Raw genomic sequence first — 18097 nt, 5'->3', positions numbered from 1 at the left:
CTTTAAAGAGAAAGATTACGTCTTTTTCTTTTATCTTTGCCCTTTTCACTGCTGGAATACAGATGTAATGGTTAGAGCTAGAGCAGCCATGCTGGAATCATGAAATGAAAACCACACATGTTGAGAATGGCAGGGCAAAAGGAGAGAAGCAACCAGGGTCCCCACATTATCAATCTGCCACATCAGTCCTGGAATTCCTAGGGAAGCTTTTACATTAAAAGGAAGTAACCATTAGGGTTCCTTTATGTATCACTCTACACTCATAACCGGTACATGATTTGGTATCTTTAAGACATGCACTGGCCTGACAAAAGCCTTGAATGTGTGGCATTGGCTGATGGGTGACAATGATATAGTTATTAAGAGTTAAAAATCAGATGATGCTTCATTAGAGCATTGCAAAATATTTGGTAAAATTCTTATCTGTGATATGTTGGGAGTTAGACTAGGTGTCAACATACCTTGTATCTCTAGAGCTGTCTATATAAGTTGTCCTGCTCCTGGGCAACATTTTGGAAATTTGTGGGGCTGTTTTTGGTTGTTATAATAATCAGAGTAGGAAATTTTGTGGTTAGGAACAGAGATAATAAATGCTCTGTAAGGAAGAGGGAAGTCCCACAGAACGAAAATTTTCTACATCTCTTATGATTTGCAAATCCTCTGTTAGACATTAAATCCTCTATAAGTTAAAGATCTGTGTATAATTATCCAAGCCTAGAATCTAATTCTATTTTACATCCAACACAAAGTTTTAAAAAATGTTATTTTACATTGTTTAAACACACTGATTATCCATTCATGCAAAGGCAATGTAAATTGAAGGGAGCTTTTACTAGTATGTGTCTTATTCCAAACTTTACTAAGAGTTGTATACCATTTAGAAAATCACCCACAGTAATGCTGCTTCAACATAACATGGCAATTAAATTCACAGAGATTCTGTACATAGGTGCAAGCAGGTAACTATTTTTTAATGTCTTTTAATGTGGTTGTACTTGAATGTCTAGTATGAATCATTTCAGAAGATATGTGTGAAAATTTCAGCTTATGATCTCAAAAGAAAGAAGCATACATTCCACTACATTGTTCTCTTTGGATGAAGGCAAACACAATGGCTGGAGCTGGAGCAGCCTTATTGAGTCAGGAGACAAAAACCCCATTTGAGGACTGCAGGACAATTAGACAGAGGGAGCCTGTGTCCCTAACACCAGAGAGCTGCCATACACTAATAGTCCTGCTCATTGAAACGGTGAGAGAGAATCAACTTTCATCTTTTTTGAGCTGCTGTGTTTCAAGGTTTCTTTGTCCCACAGAACAAAAATTAACTAGACTCCTATCTAATATACATGTGAACAGCAAAATATAAATAAAGTCCAGCACAAGTCATAGAATTTCTTGTTAAATACCCAATCCTAAAAATATTTTCAATGATAAGTAAAAAAGCAGCATGAATATAAAGCCAACAATTTTAAAGGCAGTTTATTTTATCTTTCACTGTAACCAAGAAAACAGAACTAGCCTAAAAAAATTGAGAACACACACACACAAAAATAGCAGGTTCACTCTTATTAAGAAGAAAATAATTTTAATTAGAAAGAGTATTTCTGTGAGTTCCAATTCATAATTTAAAAAGCACGAACATATATGTCTCTGGCATAAGCATGATGCTTTTTCTTGTCTATTTACATAAATAGGTAAATATACAAATAAATATATCAAGTTTCCAAATGTATGCAATACCATGCCAGGTTTCCTAATGTATGCAATGGACATATTCTACAAATGTAAAAACTGTAATTTGAAAACAGAATAAATACAGATTAAGGGATTTGACACTGTTTTTGTATTTAATAAGTATTTTTCAAAATGAAAGTTCTTTATATTTAAAGTGTACAGCAATCTTAAAAAAAATCTATCCTTAATTCATACAGTATTGGCCTACTGGGAAGTGTATATTTTCACGTAATAACCATATCACAATAATGTTGTGATTAAAGGACCAAGTGTAATTTATTCAGTGCCTACCTCAGTGCCTTGTATACACTACTAGACTCTTACTACATAAAAAGTTTGGCTGCAGGAATGTTGAATGATTATATTCCTAAACAGTGTACAATTGTATTGGCTCTCATTTTATCAATATGTTGTGTTTATAGCCCAGACCAATGAAAAGATTCCAACAAAAGAACTCAAAGAATTCTTTCTATAAGTTTGACTGTGTTCATTAGAAAAAACAAAACAAGAACCAAAGGAAACAAAGAAAGAAATGAAAACACAGAAATCATATTAATCAAGTGAGTCTCTAAGTCAGAGCAAATTCTGAAGACAAAGAGAACAGAAGTCATGGCTACCGATTCCCCCACTCCAGTGCTTTGTGTTAGCTGACCACACTCCCACCCTCCTTAGGGGAAATCAATGCACATGAGATTATCTCTACGCCTCTCTGGTAAATAAATAGCAGAAATCTTTCTTGTTCCAAGACATCACTATGAGACAATTGTTCACATGAAGAGTTTGGTTTGTTTTTCTCAATGCCTCTTCAATTTTTCATGTTGCCAATTTTCTACAAAAGTAAAACATTTTCATACAATGAGCAAACAGCAAGTACAGTGACAAAATATAAAAGTAAAGAATTATTTAGAGGATATTTCACTCAAATATATATGTATACTAGAGGCTCAGTGCATGAAATTTGTGCACTGGTAGGGTCCCTAGCAGCTGCTAGCTGCTAGCTGAGGCCTCCCTCCCTTCCCCTGGCTGGCCCTGTCCCCTGGTCAAACTCCCTGTCAGGGGACAATTTGCATACTATGCTTTTATTATATAGGATATATATATATATATATAATCTTCACTGGAGGATATGGTTTTATTGATTGATAGAGAGAGAGAGAGAGAGAGAGAGAGAGAAACATCAATGTGAGAGAGAAATACTGATGGGTAGATGGGTATTAAACCTACAACCCGGGTTTGTGCCCTGACCAGAATCGAACCAGGTGACCTTTTGGTGTACAGGAGGATGCTCAACCAGCTGAGCCACACCAGCCTGGGCTCAAATATATCTTGACACATATTATTCAGAAATAATAAATGTTTGCATGCTTATTCAGACTTGTAATTTAAAAAGGAACTTTGGCCAAGACCGGTTTGGCTCAGTGGATAGAGCGTCTGCCTGCGGACTCAAGGGTCCCGGGTTCGATTCCGGTCAAGGGCATGTACCTGGGTTGCGGACACATCCCCAGTGGGAGATGTGCAGGAGGCAGCTGGTCGATGTTTCTCTCTCATCGATGTTTCTAACTCTCTATCTCTCTCCCTTCCTCTCTGTAAAAAATCAATAAAATATATTTTTTAAAAAAATAAATAAAAATAAAAATAAAAAGGAACTTGGAAGGGATTAAAATGTAAGGGAGATGAGCAGTAAAAACTGCAATTTTCAGGTGGATGTCTATATTTAACAGCTAAACAAATCACCCTGAAATTGCATATCTGAGATCCATGTGCTTACATCTATGCACACATCAAATCTGTGTAAAATGACTCTATTTACAATGTTTGCATGTGCACTTGAGAAATTTTACAAATTATGTCTGAAAGTACACTTAGAATGCCCAGGATGACATTTGCACATGTATAGAATGTTAGGCTTTTTCTGGGTGTTTCACACCCTGCCTCTCTAATTTGTATTTAGATTTCAAACCTTCTTTGTAGGAACTGAATCTAATTCAGTGTTCCTTGCACCATCAGTTATACTATTTGTACTAAATAACTGTATGTTATCATTGAGATCCTTAAATTAAACACAGCACAGTTTCATCTGCCAGAATCCTGCTGTGCATTTATAGGTTGCTTTTAAAAATACATAACCCCAAGTAAGTCACTTAACATGGTCTGCTGTACAATTGTGGTCTGCTGTCTATTTCTTCTTCCTTATTATTTTTCCAGTGTTACTTTTATGTCCACATCCCCTCCATCTTTATTTCTAGATCAAATCATTTTTACTACAAATTCAATTCTTTGAAAAGATAAGAACTTCTTGGTCTGTGATAAACCCTGAGCATTCAGAGAAAAGGCTGAGGGAAAGAAAAGAACACACACTCTCACACACACACTTTCCCACACACAATAAAGAAGGGTCATATCATTACAGAGCAACATTCCAAAGATAGAGGCATTTAAGTAGAGAATGGTTAACAACAGACGTTTAATTTGAAAAAGATTGGAACGCCAAAGAGATATTTAAAATATTTTTAAATCACTCTTACATCTTTCTTTGTTGCTTCTTTTCACTTCTTTCAAAGAAACTTGACAGCTCTGAGAAAACAAAATCCTTTAACAATTCTTGAAGCCTGGAGTCTCAGTCCTCAGAAAAGAACTCTTTCTACATTGTATGCACTTAGACCAGACTTGGACCAAAGTACTGAGCAGCAGCTATTTCAAATCACTAAGGTTCATCCACAGATGCCCAAAAGCTTAGAACCAGCAAGCCCTACTTGTGAGTTTAAAAAAGGTGGGAGGGGGAGAGAGGAAAGCTTCTTAAATGTATACTCTTGTCATTGAAATAAAAAAATCACAATTTTCATCCAGTACTTGAACTAATACACATCTTTAAAAATAACTTGCATTGGATTCTGTAACCTTTGAAAAAACTTTAAAGAACAGCGGCATTTTTCGGCTCTTACCAGACACCAACTTCTCAGGCATTAAACCATGTAAAGTGTCTCTAAGATGGAACAAGATTCTTAGAATTTTATATTTATAGAATTGGGGTCAGTGGGGGTGTAGTCAGAAAGTTAGGAGTTTAAAATCAGAAGACCTTGCTAGGCATCTGCCTCCAACCCTAATTAAATCTAATTTGAACAACCTATTTAATCCTTAAGTCTCAATTCCCTTATCTAAAAAAAGGAATATTATTATTTGTCTTGTTTTAGCTCAAAGTTATTGTACAGATCAAATGAGATATTATATGTGAAAAAGGGCTTTGATTCTGGTAAAGCAGGCTACAGATAAAAGATATTACCTTCTAATATAACTATAATTAGCAGATAAGATACATGAAGCCCACCGTGGTTAGGTAATACCCACATCTTAATGGATACAGGACCAGAACTTTGGGTTTACCATGGTCTGTAAAAGGAGATTTTTTTTTCAGATTTCCATGATGAGTCTTTGCTTGAAAGTGGCCCCATGTGTTACCCTTCTTTTCTGAATTCATGTGGTGATTTTCTCTCAGGCTAGGAGTCGCCTCACAGAATGAGCAAAGACAGATTCTGCCTAGCTCTGAAGTGCCTGAAACAATGCTTCCCAGTTGGTGGTCCTTAGGCTCCTAGGGTGAAGTTGGGGTGGGAGGAGGGATTAGTCATGGAGTGATTTCCAGAGGAACACACACCAATCTCTGTAATAGCATGTATTATAGGGTTTACACACATTTGTATTATCATGCTTCCAATTTATGTAGCTGCTATTAAGATTTTTCAGATAAAATTCATCTTATGAAAGCATTATTGAATGCAAAGTAGCACTTTGTAGTAGTGTTGTTTTTTGTTTTGTTTTTTTAATTAAGGGACACTTTAAGTACATACAATGACTAAGAAAAAGACCCCTGAGCCATGACTGGGTAGCTCAGTTGGTTAGAGTGTTGCCCTGAAACCCCAAGGTTGAGGGTTCAATTCTTCGTCAGGGCACATACAAGAAGTAACCAATGAATACACAAATAAATGGAACAACTCTCTCTCTCTCTCTCTCTCTCTCTCTTCTCAATAATAATAATAGTAGAGACCCCTGAAACCTTAAAAGATTGGGAAATTTTGGCCTAATCTATTTCTTCCTATTCTACCAAGTAAGTTGGGAAAAAATTTCAGGGATATATATTAAAGGGCAAAAGTACCCCACCCCAAGTGCATCACTCTTTGGTTGTTATCATTATGACACAAATTATGGTCTTTTGTTCACTGATTTTCATAATTTATGTGGGTTTGTAGATGGTAAGAATGACCATTAAATTATTTTCTGCATTTAGTTTCTTTTTGAAAGGGCGAGGGCTACGCCCTCCACCTTGCCCCAGGGTAAGGGCTACGGCCTCCATCTTACCTTGGCCACGTGTTGGGCAAGGAGCTTCTTCACGGAAGTCTAAGACTCTGCTAGCCACACCCAGGAACGGGACATCGACTTGTGCCTGGCCAATCGGCAAAGCACAGTCCTTTCTCCTCCCTTACTCCAACCCCCCCCTATATAACCGGTCTCGGGGAGGGGTTCGCTCTCTCTTGGCCACTTGGCTAGCCGATGTGTCGGTGAGTCTGGTGGATGGAGAGCTCAAGTTAACTTGAAATACAGATTCTTATGCTTTTACATCGAATTGGCTCCCTGATGTGGTTTCTTGGGAATCTTGTAATCTGGGCACAACACTTTTCATCCTGAAAAATCCCTTGGGAAAGCTTGGTGAGATGGTAATCTCGGCAAGCCAAATTATTATTCATAAAAGTCTAGTGCTTAAGTTTATACTTATACTCAATGGATACTGAAATTGTAGAAACTTAAGAAAAAGAAAATGTATGTTCTGAATTTGGTACATAACTCTTACAAATGAACATGCCCAGGAATTTTCCTAGCCGAATAGCTTGAAAAGTAAAGAAAAGTTATGGTAATATTATTTAATGTGCTTCTGAGGATTTATAACAAAATGTCAATTATGCATAAAATTTTAAATGTAAAATGGGAAAAGTGTGAATAAGAATCACTGGACTAATTAACAACAATAATAGAGCTACAATTTATTGAACTCCTATGCACATTTAAGTTTTAAAAGAACCCGGAAGGGTAGTCACTAGTATTTCCATTTCGCAGATGAGGAGATTATAAGCCATGCAGCTTATATGTGGAAAAAGTGGAGCTCAAACTCAGTTCTCACTCAACCTGAATCTAGGACTTTGACATCATAGCAGTTATCTGGTATGATAAAATAGCAACGGTGAAATTCAAATACTTTTGTGCAGCAGCTGGATCTAATGTATGGCTAGTGGTTCAGAGCTGGGTCCAGGTTTTGTGATGTCAGAAGCTTATAAAAACATAAGAAATTAAAAATAAATATATAGGGGCTCATGCTAGTGAGGATTCCATTGATATTCCTGATAAATTCATACTGGAATTGGTTTCAGAAATCCAGCTAACATGAGACCCAGTTTATTCATCTTAGAGCTGAGTTTAGTCCTAACTTTAAATGAAGAATGCCACTAGGCATTTGTACCAGGCATTAAGGCAGTGGTCTCAAACTTTGTTTGCTACCTTTTCCTGCTCTAACGTATTAAAATATACAACAAAGACCTTTCAGTAACTGTGGTTCATGAAGACATGGGTTCTTAGCAGTAAATGCCATGGGTCTGAGTTGGGACTCACAGCTTTAGGATAGAACATTTGATTTTCTTCTAAAAACTAATAGATTGTCTATTCAACACCCTAATGACTTATCGCCTGTCCACTATGTAGTAAGGATGCTGCTAGTTTCTAGATTACAACAGAGAACCAGAGAGATCATTCCTACCCCAACAAAATTTATAATTTTTGCATTTCTGTCAGTTATACCACCTTGTTTCAAACATACTGGTAGCCCATGACATTTTTCTTTCCTTCCTCACATATCCAATCTATTATTTTGATTTTTTGGGTGAAATGTCTTTTGATTAATTCCTAATTCTCCTTTTCTACTAACACAAGTCTTCTCCTCAAACTTGGATTTTTTTTTTAGAATATCTTCTGTTAAGTGTCTCTCTTCTTTCAACAAAACTTTATTGAATACAGGGATATATCCGATACAGCACCAGGTACGTATCCTTCTACACTGTGTTCTTTTTCTTCTGTAGCCCATCCTCTATCCTAAAACATGACTCGTTTCATGACACACGGAGCCTCAAGAGGATTTGTCCCAGTGGAATCAGACTGAACCCTCTGGAGCCGAGTGCAATGAAGAAGATCCCAGGAACGCTTTTGAGTTCATGCCATTGTGACAGAGGAGCAGCTTGATTGGACCTGCAATAAGATGCCTGCCTGCATGGTCTGCGTCCTGGGCCTGTCTGGTGTGAAGAAATAGTGGAGGCCTGGAAAATGTGTGAGGAAGGTTAGCCCATTCACCCTGAACTCCTGGGCCTGCCACTACTGGAAAATATGAGTGGTGATCAGTAGGTATTAACACTTGGAGTGGGGGAAACGAGTTAAGTCGGCTCGCGTGAATTGCGCGTACTCCGCGGGAGCCGTCTTAACTCGGTTCATATAGATTTGCGGTGGAGTGCGGGAAACGTGTAAACTCAGGCCGATTGTAACTGCGTATTACCAAATATTTGTTTGTTTGCCGTTCACAAAGATACCTACCTGCGTATGCGAACCGTTTCATACCCATTGGGGTAATAGGTATCATAAAAATCCCTGATTTTGCGCGGGAAACCTAAATAATTGCCAATAATTGCCCGCGCCATCTTATATTTTGGCGGGAAATTCACCCCACACCGGAGTGTTAATTGATTGATTCCAATGTGTATCAAGTCACCACTCTATGCAGGCCCTGTAGCCATCATCTGGCTCAGATTTACACCTTCCACCTCTTCCCTTCATTACTTACCCTCATGCTGACGTCCCCAACTTTTTGGGCACATTATATGCATTCTTCCCTGTGTCGTTGCTTATGCAACTTCTCTTATAAGCCCCATCTCTCTCTTTTCTGCCTTAAAACAAAATTCGTGGTATCTCAAGTGTTGTTGCTCAATAATATTTAGTCTTTGGTCATCCATTGGTGTCTTCCATACATGTCAGTCATGTATTGTGTAGTGCTAAAACTGGACTTTGGGGTCAGGTGGCTGGGATTTATTCCTGAATCTGCTATTTACTGGCTTTGCTACCTTGGGAAAATTAATAACTACCGTAAGACTCTGTTTCTGTGTAAGTAAATAGAGGATAAATGATCATCCTTCTTCATAAAGTTGTGTTGCCCAGCAGGTTTGGCTCAGTGGTTGAGCATCGACCTGTGAACTGGTTTTATTCCCAGTTGGGGCATGTTCCAGGTTTCAGGCTCAATCCCCAGTGGGGTGGGGGTTGGGGGGGCGTGCCAGAGGCAGTTGATCAATGATTCTCTCTCATCATTAATGTTTCTCTCTCTCCCTTCCTCTCTGAAATCAATAAAAATATGTTTTTTTTTAAAGTTGCTGTTAGGATTAAATAAGACATTCTGTTTAATGCAGTTGGTGCATACTGTGTGCTCAATATACATTGCTCTTAGTATTCTTACTATTTATTTTAAACAGCATCTCAAGGATATCTATGTCATTGACTTACTTCCTCTCTATTCTTCATCACACCTAGTACAGACTGGACAAAGAGTAAGCATTCAATATATTCTTAATTGTGCCTAATATATATTTATGGATGGTTCATTGTAACAACTAATGCAACTAATCTCAGAAGAATGCCACAGGGAACATCTGAAACATGCTGTTTAGTCTCACTACAGTCTATTATTAGCAACAACTTCATCCTATTTGGTTGGCTCCCCCATCCTCATGTTTCATATTGAAAATTATTAAATGCTCTGGATTTTTACTTTAGCGTTTCTCCCACATCTGATCCTCCCTGTTGTTTCCATTGCCCTTCACCTCGACACCAGCTGTTTTGCTGCATGGACCTCCCCTTGTGGGGCTGCAGCGCAAACTTCCTTCCTTGGATTCCATTCCCCCCACCGCTGCCAGGTTAACTCCCTAAAACAGCATTTTTCATCATGTCTTTCCTCCACTGCTCATTTACTTACCTAATAAAGTCCACACTCCTACGCTGGTTTCTAAGACGCTTCGTAAATCTTTTTTCACCTTTCCTAGCAACATTTGGATTTGGCTCCAGGTGCTCTTAGTTCTAGTCTGGAAATCTTATTCACTGTCCTCTTAAAACATTACTCTCATTTCCCCTCCAGAGTCTGCCTTCTGCTGTTTACCCCGCTTATCATACCTGTTTCCTATTTGCCTCCTCAGTACAAAGCCTGCCTATCCTTCAAGATGGACTTACAATCCTCTTTCATCCGTAAGGTTTTCTTTCTGTATCAGTCAACAATGAACGGCGGATCAGTCTAATCCTGCAACTGATGTTTATGGAGTGCTCCCACTATGCCAAGCGCCATGCTAGGTATGCAGATTAGCAATATGACTGAGGGTCCCTTTCCCTTCGAAAGGATCCCAGTTGCTCCCTTTCTAATTCCTGTAGCTCTCATTGGATGCCTAATGTTGGTACCAAATTCATATTGCTTATTTGAATCCCAATAGCACCACTTGAAGGCGGGGAAGCTGAGGTTCGGGAAGACTATATAACTTGCTCAAGTTCATACAACCAATAAAAGATCTTCACTGTCTTTCAAGTTCCTAAAGGGCAGAGCCATGTTGAGATTTTTTTTTCTTTTTTTGGTGATGCTAACAGTACCTAGCAGATTAAATGCTCAACTTGAATTTGTTAGATAAAAACACTTTGATATTCATCTATCGATTTTATATTCTGCTTTTGCAACTTTTACTATTAGGATGATTTAAAGACCATTAGCTTGGGATTTTTAATAACCCCAAACATATCCATTAACATGATAGCCATACAGGTGCTGGAACCGGAAGTGTGTCAGAATAGTCAATGCAACTCTTTCAAGTCAAGTAAATATGTGCATTTCTGCAGGATAAGTAGGTGTGCTTGTGTTGGCAAACTTACTTTAGAATTTTAATAACAAACAAATAGGCAAAAATACTTAATTTAGTTTTTATTTTTAAACATGGAGGGTCCGTATAATTGAAACAGACTTCCCTTTGGGCAGTACTGACACAGGTAACAGCAAAGTAGGTGGATTTCCCTTAAGGAGAAGCTGTTTTGAAGCAGGAAAAATACAAACACTCCCCCCCAAAACAGTATCTTCTCCCTCTTGAACATGTAGTTAGTTACTTCAGAGAAAAACCTCAATAAAAGGGAGCCCTAATTGGGCCTTATAAAAGTTTAACAGAGAATGCTATTAAACATTACATTTCTTTTTTTACACATTCAAAGCAATTTTCCTTTGAAGATTGCACGACATTCTGCTTTTCCTTTCATCATATTTATTTTTAAAAGGTTTACTTTATGGCCATATATCTATTTATGAATAGTTTGCTACTTATCAAGCTATTATATCTCGATGAATTTGTTGTAAAAATTCCATGTGGACTGGGATATTCTTGTAAAGAAAATATCTACAGTACATAGTTAAAGTGCAAAATAGCTGACCAGGATTTTTATTGTCATAACTTGTATCATTTCTGGACCACTGTCACTAGACATTAATGCACACAGAATCAAAGTTATTCTGCATGCTCTGTGGTACAAAGTTGCTTTCAATTATTAATAAAACAAGCAAATTGTAACTGAGATGCATTAGGTGATATAAGGAAACAAAATAAGCTTGCAAATCTGCTTCCTTTTACTTCTCCAGCTTTTATGTAATTGTTTAAAAATGAGACATAGAAAATGCAGCCAGTGCCATCGCCCTGACCATTCTCCTCAATGAATGCCATTGGTTGTGCATCAAGATGAGGAACTATCTTTAATTATTAGCACCCACTCGCATTATGCGTATCTACCCTTATTACATGTCTCTCATCAGCATCCCTGTCAGGTAAATATCAACCCATGTATTAGGAAAGAATGTCAAGCAATTTGAAAGTCTCAAAGACAATCATGGCAAGAGTTAGAACATTTGAGCCAGCACTGCGCTGGGAAATGTCTGACCACTGGCTTTCCTCCTCCCCAACTTTACTAAAACCTGATTTGTAGTGTTTGCTGATGTCCTTGGGGTAAATACTCTCAGAGTCTATTTCAAGCTACTGATACAATGTCATTGAACATAGAATTGGAAAGACACTTTACAAATTGTGTCAGAAAGTACACCTAGGGTGTCTATTTTGACATTTTTACATTTGTAGAATGTTAGGCTCATTGTGTGTGCCTTAAAAAAAAATCCTGCCTCTCTAAATTGTATTTAGATTTCAAGCCTACTTGTTTGAAGGCTCTAACACACCACGGAGCCATTCACCCTTAAATTAGAGAGTATGTGCCAGACACCAGTCACACTTATCAGTCTGACTATTAGTCAGAAGCTCAGTTGTTTAAAGTTTTAAAAATGTTTTAGTTTACATTTTAAATATTAATACACTCAAAAGATTCTAATAAAAAAGACACAAAAAAAGTGTGAGAAATCTCCCCAGCCCTCTGTATTCTAGCCACAACGTTTCATTCCCTGGAGCTAGACAATGTTGTCAGTTTCTTGTGTATCTATACAAAAATGTTCTACATAAATGTGTATATCTTATCCCTTCATTTAAAAAAGAGAAGTGGTAGCATACTATACATTTTAATAACTCTTAGGTCTAGTTCCCCCTCATGACTTTTTATAAAAAGAATTTTCATGACTCTGTTTGATTGTTTATTTTTCATATGAACTTTGGCATTAACTTATTCAACATATTCCAGAAATACCTGGATCCATTTTTATATTGGGACCACACAATATTTATAGGTGAACTTAGAATAATGAATATCTTTATGATTGAAACTTCTTATCCAAGAACATTGTTTGTTTTTCTATCTATTCAAGTCATTTCAGGTTTTATTTTTAATCCTACCCAAGGACATGTTTTTATTGATTTTAGAGAGAGAGAGGAAGAGAGAGGGAGAGAGAGAGAGAGAGAGAGAGAGAGAGAGAAACATTGATGTGAGAGAGAAACATTAATCGGTTGCCTCCCATACACACCCAATCAAATCCCACAGCCTGGGTATGAGCCTTGACCAGGAATCAAACTTGTGAACTTTTGGTGTGCTGGACAACGCTCCAACCAACTGAGCAACACTGGCCAGGGCAAGTAATTTCAGTTTTTTTAGTTGCTTTTAATATTTCATCATATCATGTTTTCTCTTTTTTTTGGCGGGGGGGGTGGGGGGGGTGTTAAATTTATTCCCAGATATTTTATTTTTGTTGTTGCTATTGAGAAGCCAAACTTTTACTGTACTTCAATGTTCTTGAATGTTGGGAAATTGAAAAGTAGGATATCTTAGGACGTATTCAAAAATAAAATTTCTATTGAACTTTTGAATGTAAATAAGTTACTAAAAATGAGTCATAGGCTTCTTGTTGAATAAGAGTAAGGTTTCTATACTCAATTTATTGGGCTGGAAAATGGATACAAACTAAAAAAGAGTTAGCTTTATCATCCTTACAGTTTAAGAGATAAAATAGAGGTTTTATCTCTTATTATGATTACACATTAACCCAGTGGTTTAAAATATTTTAAATGTTAAGTTTTTGTTCCACTTTCCCTTAAAAATTCAGCTATTAAGTAAATATAAAAGACACCAAAAGTATAGCTTAAACTACATGCACCTCTAATTTCTTAACTTATACCTCACTGACCTTGAAGGACAATCCCAGGATTCAATTCCTCCTTGGTACGTGCTGCTGGTCACTCCTGCTGCCACTTACACAACCTGTGCATGTACACTCATTGAATGGCGATGATCTCTTAAACTGACATATTCATAATGTTCTTCCAAACATGTTTCTTCTGACGCCTATCTCAACTGACTCCTTAATCACAATACACCAGCAATTCTTTCTTCCCCTTTCTCAAGTTTCTTAGTCCTTACGATTTCATCAATTCTTAGCGTTGGTTTTGTGAAATCAGTACAAGTTATTAAAGAAAGTAAAATATGTATCTCATTTGGATGCCAATGACAATGTCTTCTCAACACTGCCCACAGCAGACACAGGTTAACACGCACGGGGGACAGACACTAAATCACACTGCGTATTTTGTATCCTCAGCCAAAAGAAAAGAAGAATTTAATTCCTCCACATCATCTTTTCCCATGTCTCAGTAGCCTGACGCCTTCCTCACTCACCTGACTAATGTGCAGAGAGAACGAAAACTCTTTGAGAAAGCAGTGACCCAGAAAGTTACAAACCAAAAATTATGAAGCATCAAATGACATGCTATTTATCATTTTTCTCCTTCATAAAATCCACCACTTACAGACTCTGCTCAGTGGCTCTACATAAAAAGGCCCTCTGACTGTGTGGTTTATATGATTTTAATGTGGTATATATACATAAGTAAAAGACATTTTCATTATAAAAGTATTACTTGCTTATTGAAGGACCCTTAAAAATAGAGAAATGTAAGAACACATTCCTGATTCATTCATGTTCCTAAATTCAAACACAACCTCTTCTTTAAATCTTATGAAAGCATATTTTTACATATATATATATATATATATATATATATATATATATATATATACATGTATTATTTTTATTGATTTCAGAGAGGAAGGGAGAGGGAGAGAGAGAGAAACATCAACGATGAAAGAGAATCATTGATTAGCTGCTTCCTGTATGCCCCATTCTGGGGATCAAGCCTGCAACCCGGGCATGTGCCTTGACTGGGAATGGAACCGTGACCTCCTAGTTCATAGGTCAATGCTCAACCACTGAGCAATGCCAGCCATGCCTACCCATATGTATTTTATATACAACTAAAGGCCCGGTGCATGAAATTTGCGCATGGGTAGGGTCCCTAGACCTGGCTGGTGATCAGGGCTGATCTGTGGGGTGACAGGCGGGGCAATTGGGGCCCCTGCCTTGGCCTGGAGCCACCCGCTCACCAGCCCCACCCCCTACTGCCGCCACTAATTGCGGTCTGTGGGGCAACTGGTGGGGCTATTGGGGGCCCCCACTCACACCAACCTTGGCCTGGCACTGCCCACTCACCTGCTCCACCATCCCGCCATGGTCCCGCTCTCGTCGGGGCCTATCAGGGCCGGCAGCACCTCCACTGCTGCCCACTGCCAGAGTTGTGTCACCGATGCCCACCATGTTCTGTGCTGCCCCCTGGTGGTCGGTGCATGTCTAACTCCCGGTTGGTTGAACTCCCACCCGTGGAAACAATTTGCATATTAGCCTTTTATTATATAGGATTTTATCCTACATAGCACATTAAAACATTTTTCTTTTGATAATATATTAAAAATTTGAAATATTTTAAAAATAAAGTATAGAAAACACTATAAAAGACTTCTCCCATCATTATCCTATAAAATAAAAGCTTACTATGCAAATTGTCCCCTCAGGCAGTTGTTCGACTGAGAGTTTAACTGGGAGACGAGGAGTTCGCCCACTTGCTATGACATGCACTAGCCACCAGGAGGCGGTATGGAATACAGCAGGCATCAGCGATGCCCTATGATCTCTCCCAGACTACCTAGGGGTGGGGGTGACAAAGACAGAGGTGGGGTGAGAATTCGGGGTGTCTCCTGAGCTCGCTCTCACTCCCCCTGCTGCCTTCCCTCAGGACACCAGGGCTCCTGCGCCAGGAAAACGCCCACACTAAGGTGCTGGGCGCCCATGAGCAACCTGCCCTGCACACATGTGGTGTCTTCTGGGTGAGCCGGGCCACAGCTGCCAGGACTGCAGGGGCTGATTGGGCAGGAGCCTGTCTGTGAGGCTGGCCAGGAGAGAGCGTGCTGCCCACCCGGCTTCCATGCGGCGCCCTGGCCCGTGGTGTCTGGCCACGCTCACTGCATCTCCGCATTGGGACTGCAGTGCTGTGACTCAGGCAGAGAGGGCTGTGTGGAGGCCTGGGGGCCCAGGTGCTGCCCAGGGCCCAGAGGTCAGCTGGGACTTGTCCTTCCACGCTAGACCCTCGTGCTTTGATTGCCAGCCAGGCCTAGGGACCGCACCTGTGCAAGAATTTTGTGCACTGGGCCTCTAGTTATAGCTTAACTATTTACCAGAGACAGTGGAATATAACAATAAGTTCATGGCTTTGGAATCAGCTGTGGGTTCATCAGCGATATGTGTCTTGCTGTTTTTCTTCTTTATTTTCCCACTACTGATTGAATTGTTGATTTTTAGCTGAGTACATGACCTCCCAGAATGAAGATGGCATTTCCTTGTCTTCTTGTGACTAGCAGTTCTATCCAATATAAAATGCATGAAATGGTGTATAAAATTTTCTGGCTTTACTTTAAAGTGAGGGAATATTCTCTTCCCCGGCCCTTCCTCCTTTCAGCTGGCAGGAATGCACACAGGCAGGCTGGAGTTCTAGCAGTCATCTAGATCCCAGCGGCAAAAGCACTCTTCTGAGCTGGAGCAATGGAAACCCGGGAGAGCTGGCGTCTCTGAGGACTTTACAAAATGCCGTATCTGCCCCAGACTGCCTATCATGGGCTTTTATGAGAGAGACTTTTATGTGTGTTTACCCAGTTATGTTGGTGCAGCTCTAAATCACTCACAGCTTTATCGAATTCTAACTAATACAATTGCTTTCAGTACCAGACAACAGATGAAGAGTAGTTTACACCGAAAGAATGTGTATTTTTTCTATTAAAAAAAATCCCAAACCAAACAAACCCTCAAAAGCAGGCAATCCCAGGACACCTTGGCAGCTCACTAACTTGTCAGGGACCTCGATTATTTTCCTGTTTACTTCCTCATTCTCATCATTTTGCTCTAATCCCTTTATGATCCCCAAATGGCTGCTTCAGCCTTCAGCATTATCTACTTACATAAAAATGTCCAAAGGCAAAAAGAGAGCAGGAAATGAAAATGAAAGATAAAAAAGACTAGGGGAGCTATTTTTAAGAAGCCCCCCCCCCCCCCCCCCCCCCCCCCCCCGCCCCAGCAAGTTTATTAAGTCTCATTAACCAGAAAATATCACATGCCCATCCCTGGACCTACTACTTGCAAAGGAGATTGAAACTACTCTAATCATCTTAGATTATTCTTGATTCATCTCTTGAGGCTGTTTGGCTTTTCTCTCAAACAAAACCAGTGCTCCATTAGCAATAAAAAAAAACCACACAAGAATGTTCAAAGGATGACTCATTAGCTGTATCTGTCTTGCTAGCCATGTGACTTTGGCTTTATGGCATTAGCTATATAATGGGGTGACAATGATGCCCAATTCTTAGGAAGTCAGAAGAGATGCTATTTGAAAAGGAGCTAGTAAATTGCATTGCTCCTAGTAAGTGCTCAATAAATATATAGTAGTTTTTATAAATAACATTATTTCTTTGACTTATTGTATCTTAGTTTACTTAACTGATCCTATGTCAGAGATACTTAGGGTATTTTTTTATTTTTTGGTTATTATATATAATTCTAAAATTAATATCCTTCTTATAAAATATTTTTTCTTTCTCTCTGGCTAGGGTTATTTTCTTGGGTGTACTCCTAGAAGTAAAATTACTGGGTCATTTAAAATTAGGGAAATAGACTGTGGCCCTTTTGGAAATAGAGGGATCTAAATAGCAAGATGGAGTCTTGGAACAACACCTTTGCTTTGGCCACTTTGGACTCTCAGCCTACATTTCTTTTATGGCCACCACCACATGGCACATCCCCGACCTCTGGCCTTCTTGCAAAGTCAGGCAATTGGTCCTGACAAGGATCACATGAAGCCATGGAGAGAGAGCATGCTGTTTTTGGAAATATGCTTTAAAAGCCTTATCATTTTGACTATTCATTTCAGTTCTAGACTCTTATTCCAAGTAAACAATTACTGATTTGGGCAAACATTTAAAGTAAAGATGATATTTATAGTATTACTTATGTAACAAATACATTGGAACAATCTGAAAATTAAAATTTGAAATCATTACATTTGAATACATATATTTGAATATTTGGATGATTAAACAGCTCATTCCAACACTGGCATACCAGACAGCTATCTAAAATGAACCACAATCTTCTATTGCTCTGGACTGCCAGTGAATAAGGTAGTATGTGCTGTATGACCTCATTTTTGTAAAACAATATAATAACATGCAGGTTTTCGTATGAAAAGTACAATGTATGGCAAGTGTAAATGATCATTATCTTTGAGAAGAGAGATTTCAGGAATTTTTAATTTTCTTCTGGTTACATATAGTTTTTTATCTTTCTAGATGGAAATATTATTTTTCTACATATAATTTTTGTTCTAAGAGAAGAACATTGAAATAGTAAAAACTTTTACTATTTACTAAAGAGGTTCCACATGCAAACCACCTAACAAAGTCAATG

The 18097-nt window shown here is 38.6% G+C and overlaps 1 protein-coding gene across 1 annotated transcript in view; it reads right to left on the bottom strand.

The window, feature by feature from the left end:
- ADGRL2 (adhesion G protein-coupled receptor L2) overlaps positions 1 to 4337 on the bottom strand; it is a 429144-nt gene extending 424807 nt beyond the window's left edge. Inside the window, exon 1 of the mRNA XM_070405458.1 lies at positions 4260 to 4337. The gene's annotated coding sequence lies outside the window, so the exon portion shown is untranslated. The remainder of the gene's footprint in view (positions 1 to 4259) is intronic.
- Between the last annotated feature and the right edge of the window lie 13760 nt (positions 4338 to 18097).

Source organism: Myotis yumanensis, unplaced genomic scaffold (assembly GCF_028538775.1).
Source record: "Myotis yumanensis isolate MYYU_CA2020_CCGP unplaced genomic scaffold, mMyoYum1.0.hap1 SCAF_2, whole genome shotgun sequence".
Lineage (NCBI taxonomy): Eukaryota > Metazoa > Chordata > Mammalia > Chiroptera > Vespertilionidae > Myotis > Myotis yumanensis.
Note: the sequence above shows the minus strand (reverse complement) of the source record. Positions and strands in the feature narration are given on the sequence as shown.